This window comes from Colossoma macropomum, unplaced genomic scaffold (assembly GCF_904425465.1).
Source record: "Colossoma macropomum unplaced genomic scaffold, Colossoma_macropomum, whole genome shotgun sequence".
NCBI lineage: Eukaryota > Metazoa > Chordata > Actinopteri > Characiformes > Serrasalmidae > Colossoma > Colossoma macropomum.
Window position 1 is genome coordinate 38,210,563 of NW_023494793.1, and position 7,500 is coordinate 38,218,062.

Consider the following 7,500-nt stretch of genomic DNA (forward strand, 5'->3'; position numbering starts at 1 on the left):
TCCTATTGCGAATGTGTAGTATATCATTATAGTCTGTCCATTTATGTAACATTGTATGTTTATGTGTATTGCGCTACTCCAGAGGTGAACTACATTTTAACGCACTGAATACAATTACCACTGACACATTGTGTGGCAACAAAAGAATCAATCAGTCGATCAATTAATGAGTAAATAAACTGTATTTGTAACCACTATAAAAAATCTCAGTAAGTTTCTCTACAGTGATCCATTTCACAAGACCATTCTAACTTTGTTTACATCTCTACAGTTGAACTATGTCTGGACAAATCCCCTTTAACATACCTGATTAACTTCTTCAGTTCATTCGTAGTGCCTTCATGGGGTCCTCCTTTCCAGGCCCTCCTCTTTGACATCCTCTTGGGGTACTTTTTTCTTTACAACAAACACTTGCAGCAAATAACACATCTGCATTTTAACAACGCCAGGTGGAGAGATTCCACTCTGAAATCGCTTATCAAAGCCTTCATCTGTACTTTCTTTATTGTTGAACAAGATAACTCGTAAACATATAACCACAGACCCATAATGACTGGGTAATTTACTCATTAATAGAACTTGAAGACTTTGAGGTTACTGTTATTATGGCATTTCACTGAAAAAAGGCCGGTACTTTTTCAATATCAATTTTTTTCCATCTGTAGAAAGACTCAGGGTTCAAAGCATGGTAGAGGTGTTGGGGGGGGGTCTATAAGGTGATCTATATGCTAAATATTTATATCACTGCTGTCGGAACAAAACCTCCTATCTCCATTTTTGTTTTTCAGTTTAATGTAATATGAAAATGTCTGTTGTCCTTTACATTGTGTGTACATTTCATGATGAATGGACCAAAAGAAATTACCCAAAAGGACTTGGCAAAAGGCGGCACGGTGGCGCAGTGGGTAGCGCTGTCGCCTCACAGCAAGAATGGCCTGGGTTCGATTCCCGGCCGGGTGACCAGGGTCGTTTCTGTGTGGAGTTTGCATGTTCTCCCCGTGTCTGTGTGGGTTTCCTCCGGGTACTCCGGTTTCCTCCCACAGTCCAAAAACATGCAGTCAGGCTGATTGGATGTGCTAAATTGCCCCTAGGTGTGTGTGAATGTGTATGTCTGTCTGTCTGCCCTGTGATGGACTGGCGACCTGTCCAGGGTGTATCCTGCCTTCCGCCCAATGACAGCTGGGATAGGCTCCAGCGACCCAGAAGGATAAGCGGTTTAGATGATGGATGGATGGATGGACTTGGCAAAAAGTCTAGTTCCATTGACTTACACTGAAAATTAAGTATGTTTTTTTTCTTCTCCTGTAAAGTTACCATCTTGGACATACAAGGTTTTGTTCTGACAGCAGCGATATATATTTTTTAAAATGTATTTTTGTGAGGTCAACCTTTATAGCTTTTCACAAGTAATACTATACAGGAGTCTATCAACTTCATATCTGTATCAGTATAACTGATGTTTACACTTAGAAGCTGATAAGAAGTCAAGGCAAGTAGGTGTAAATTAATTAAAGTAGTAAAAATTTATTTAGTGGGTCCCAAAAGAAGTAAAACCAAGTTACGATTCAGTTTGGGTTGAATTCCAGTCATATATTGGTTGCTGCACAAAAATGTGTTATTGCATGAGGCCAGCAAGTACATTTTCATAGTTTTTCATAAACTATTTGATAACAAAAACATGTTTTTTTATTTTCTCTGTGCCTTTGTGGCTGTTGCTGACTTCCAAGTCCAAAGTCTCTAAAGTTTCTCAGTAGTTGTGCTCAAATGTGCTCAAGGTTTAGCGTTCTCCAGTTCTAAACTGGAGCTATGCAGCTCGATGTACTTGACTGTACAGTTGCATTACATTACAAATTCAACTGTGTGAGTTTACGGTTTATCCCGGGGGAGCAAAGTAACGCTGAACACGATGAAAATCTGGAAAAGAAGACGCGGTCGCGTTGTGTAAGGGTATTTGTTTTGTCAGAAAGTTAGAATTTTATTCAAGGAAATAAATGAAAGTTAAATTTTTAAATTCTCTCGTTTTTTTGGGGGGGGGAGTTGGGAGGGTCCTCTTATAGGTGGTCCAGGACCCCTCTGGCCCCCTCTCAATTTGAACCCTGTCTGGACTACACCATGTCACAAAAGTCTGAACATGCATGCCTACTTTATTCTTGCACTCACGCACACATGGGCTAAAACATGAAAATCCTCCAATAATACACATTTTATTTTCAGTTTCATGTTAAGCCTAACATCAGTTGTCAGTTATGAATTTGCACTGCAGAAAAAAAGAGGGAAAAAAAACAGAGTAAATGGAGTAAACCCCCCTAAAGGAGGAGCAGTCGTACTAAATGTGCATGATCTTATCTGCAATGTGAGTGAAATAACCATTTTAGACAGGAGGAAGGTAAATGTTGTTTACTGTTGTGTATCTGTTACATACGGCAAACAAATAATACAGTAACACATTACTATAAAAGTAGACACAAACTATACTTTTCACTTTCAGGAAGGCAAGGACTTAGCTTGGCAAATGGTGAGTAACCACTGACACCTAGGCTGTAGGATTGTTTGGTTAAAATAATATATATTTTTTTTTAGATACATAGTACTACCCATCCCTTTTATTTAAAACTAAATCAAAACATACGAAAATAAAACAGCAACTTCGGACAACGGTAAAAAATACATACAAAACGTTAATGGGTGTCCTGCCGGGAAACATACTTTATAAAGTGCAGATCTTTAATTCATTGTCACCAGTCATGGTTGAAATATTCCTTTCAGAAAATGCAAAATTGTGGTTGGAAGATACTGTTTGAGGCAGGCTCTTATGACGTATAACTTGCGATGTTGAAACGAAGAAGGACATTTCTCGACAAACACACTTCACCCAATGCGAGACACATTCAACATATCAGGGATGAAAAATACCAAGATCCTATCACCTTTTACATAGTCAATATTGCCCAAGTACACGTTCCTAATTTATTCCAAATGTGGTTTTTCCGTATGAAAATAAAACAAGGCAAACGTATCGTTGATCTCTATAAATCCTTAACACACCCAAAGCACTGAATACCAACAAGAGGCAAACACAGGACTCAGAATAAAAATACAACTACGGTATAAAGATAAATTTCTATTACTGAAACTTCAAGGCACAAGACTATGTTAAATAGACCATGAACTCTCTACCGATGAAGTTTGGAACCTATTTCTGGTTGAATTTATTTGACCTTCATTCGCCTTCCTTGTTTAATCTGAAGCGCTGCAATTGAATTCATGTTGTTTACTGGTAAATTTGTACTTCAGACATTCGATTCACTTTTTACGCTTTTTTTTTTCCTTCAAATATTTATATATAACAGTGTACACAATCTAAAGACAATGACAGAACGCAAATCAGATCTACTAAATATACTATTGCTTTTAAGGTAAAATAGTCTACTCCCAACATCGGCTATCCAACACTAAGATCCACAAATAATAATTTACTTGGAATATTTTTGCCACTGCATCGGGGACAGAAGTAACAGCTTTAGGAGCCCATGCGGAACCATCATCATCTTTGATCGGCGAAATAAACAAGTGGGAAAATAAGAGAACTAGAAAAAATATATAGAACTATTCTTGTCCAACATAAGAGGTTTTTTTTTGTTTCCTTCTTTGGGTTTTTTGTACTTTTTATTGTATTTTTTTACATTTTTTTAAAATAATTTTTACTGAAGTGCACAAACAGGTGACCTTTTCTTTTTCTGAGCATGTACAGCATTCGGCTCTTGTGAATCTACCCTCAGAATTTTTTTGGCCAGATGGTTCAGCTCAGCTCTTGGAGAGGAGTGTTGTCCCGAAAACATCGTTACGAAGAATAGTAAAGGGCAAGCAATGTACTACCTTCTAATGGCAATCATGCATATTGATACATGTTCACGTACATAGCATGTATTTTTTTGGCTACAGGGACACAAGGACATTCCATAGCATATTTGTCTGCCAGAGGCACAAAAAACAGATAAATAAATGTAAATCGTCTTCTTTTCTTGTAGGACTCCATTTTTGACATGTGGGCATCGAGTGCTACAAAAGGCATAAATTACTGTTCGTTAAGTAGGTTACATGGATACATCATCTCTATGAAGGAGACAAAAGGACCAGCTGATGAAAAGAAAAGAAAAAAAAAGAACATAGAAAATAATGATATTTTATATCATCACAGCAAAGATTAACGCACATCCTGCATGTGAAAAACGACCAATCAGCCCATCTTAGTTTAACTTCCATTTTGCTTGATTGGGATAAAGGTGTTTCTTTTTAAATCAAAGGCCACCTTGGTCACTTTCCCTCGAAATAAAGGCACTACCCATTCAGCGGCAGATCAAGACTGCTGCCGGTTTCGGTGGATGCAGCGTTGTTGGTTGCCTTTTTACTTAACATTTACACACTATTTTAACGCAGGGCCATAAACACTAAACTTCATGTCAGGAGGTTTTTTTCCGATTTTTCCCTCGGTGAATGTCACGGTGCTTTACGTGTGCATATTTGTGTCAACACGTTTTTTTGTTTTTTTTTTTCATCTCTTGCTGTGCTTGATTACTCAAAGCTGTAGTCCTCCCGCCTCCTCCTACGGCCCCCCCTCCCAGGTTAATCAGACCAGGGAGACGATGTTTAGCACGTGTACAGCACGGCGCACAAGACCACCCTTCACTTCTTTCATTTCCGTTCAAAAGTACAAGTTATTCACTTTTCAGGAGATATTTCTGAGATAATCCACTTGCATAAGAAAGAGGACAAAGGAAAAAAAAAGACAAAAAATAAAACCGGAGATTAAAAAATGATTAAGATACAGAGAAAACAGGACTGCTAACAGCCATGCAAGACCTGGTAGAGCACCAAAACCGTCCCCATCAGATAAACAAGCTTTCATCTTTGAGAGAGAGGAGAAAATCAAGCTGCTTCAGATCTGGGGAAAAAAAAACAAAAAACAAAAAAAAACAGGTTTCTGTCCATCGTTCCACTGTGAGACAACTCAGCGCTATGGGTCTGAAAGGATGTGAAGCCCTCACTGAATAAAGGAAATATACAAAAAAAAAACAAAAAAAAACAAAGAAGCTGCTGGTGAACAATGGACTGACCCCCCCAGAGTCCAGACCTTAACATCACTGAATGTGTTTGAAATTACTTGGATAGTAGCAGAAAATGCGACCAACTTCTTCTAAGACTGAACTTTGGGGAAAAATATGCTTGCAAATTTCTGCGAGTCTCCTAAAATCAACAGAAGCTGTAATAAAGGCAGAGCGGACACACTACATAATGAAAGTGTTGGTATTACTTAGCTGTTAAGGCTCTTGTGTAATTTTCTGTTAAATATATGTCTTGGACAGCTTGCCATTTTGACTGGAATAAAAAAAAACGAAGGGTGGTCTCTGACTTTTGCACAGCACTGTACGTCGGCCACGTCGTCTGCCGTTGGCTAAGTGAGTGCTCAGTGCTCTGTCTGAGCTGGCCATGTGCATCAGAACTCATGAGCAATGATCCAGGATCAGTTTTTATACCTCCTCTGCTTCAAGCAAATCTAATTAGAATGTAAAGAACGGACCTAGACCTGGTTCAGTCATCGATGCACATGGGCTGCTGGACAAAAGTGAGCTAGTGGTGTCTGAAGATGCTTGAAACCTCAAGCAGTTAACCAAGTGTGACTGCAGAGTAAAACGGATTGCTCTTTTCTTCCAGCAAGGCTTTTGCCTTTGTGACTTTTTGTTCCTGATCAAATTATCCTCGCTGTTTGTCTGTTTGAAAATATTGCATAGCCCTTTTCTCTAGAATGCGAGTGCTCTAGTTTCTCTATGCCCCTTCCCCACTGGCTAGGGTCGAGGTGGAGAGGAGGCTGAGGAACGAGGACAGATGAGGACCGCTTTTAAGCCTTTGACAAGAGGAAAAAAAAATTACATTCTAGTAGAAATTTAGCTTTTAGAGACATGATTTTGTGGACCTGGAGATTGTCAGATCTAAACAAATCTACAGTCCGCTGCAGAGAAAGGACTTTTTAAAGACATCTTTCAGACGATGAAGCACTCACTATCCTAAAACACACTCTAGAAAAATTAGAATAGTTCTCTGATGCATGCTTTTATGAACCCTAACACCGGCGCGCGCGAGATCATCATCCTAGTTCTAGTCCTCTGAATCCAGTGAACTCAAACTGTGCTGAAGAACGTGTTAATTTTGTCTCCGGGGCTTAAAGTTATAAACAGTTCCCCTTCTCACCTAAACCTCGGCAGCAACGAGAGCGCGAAAGCTTTTGTACACAGTCGCGAGTCCATGAATAGCATGCCGCCTGGAAATGAATAAATACTACTAAAGCTATCAGATACTTTTAGTCTCATCATCCAAATTCACTCTGTGAACCTGTTCAAAAGACAGAGCTGCAACATTCTGCATTCGTACAAGCACAGATGTACCGTTTGCGTGTTTGCTTGACAAAAGAACCGCTAGATGAGAGACGGCGAAACAGCTAAATTGCCTCCACTGTTTGATTACTGGATTTGCAATTAGATAATCTATGGCTGGAACCGGTGCACAATCAAAGACTCTGCTCATCAATCGCAAATCAACCGTGCAACGTTATGCATACCGTCCTGGGACTAAACCAGGGAAAAAACAAAGTAACCCACACGAGTAAAAAGATACCTTACATCTACTGCCAGTATGCAAATCCCACTGTCGTCTAAAACAAGCAACAACCTCCGGACATGAAACGGAAATTTATGTGAGGCAAACCAACAGGACCGCAAAATATGGGAGAGGGCCTCCAATCTCATTAGTCAGGTCATGAATGAAGTTTTAACTTCTTAAATATAAGGTGCTTTTTATCTATCGAATAAAAAAAGTGCATTTGTTAAAGTGGATTTCCACATTTTTCTTTTTAATTTTTACATAATTCAGTGCTTGAGATTTAAAGTCATTCAGAGTGGTTTGATGTGAAATGAACGAGTCAGTAAAGAAACTTACTGACTCAAATATTTTTCACAGCGGTGGTGATGGGAACCAGGAGTCACAATGTCTACGCGAATATAGCCATTTTAATTGCAATCCAAAACCACCTGAGTTCTGAGCTTTTATATGTAATGCTAATGATGGTAAAATCATAGTAAATCTAAAGAAATACATTTTCTTTAGGGACTATTTCACCACACAACACCTTGTATGTACATATCCGCCATGAATTTTTAATGATTTCAAAATATGTTTTAGGCCAAAACTTTCTCAGAACTACTGCAAAACAATGTCTCAGGCATCAGGCAGCATTTCACTATTGTCGGAAGAAAACCTCGTATCTCCTAAATGGTAACTTTACAGCAGAATTGAAAAAACCTACTTTACTTTTAATGTAAGTCATTGGACCCAAAGATACAAGATTTTCCTCCAACAGCAGCGATATTCAAAGCCTTTTCATGTAGGGGAGATTTTAGAAGCGTTAAACACTTTGAACATTTGGTTCAACTGTGAACAGTTCTGACT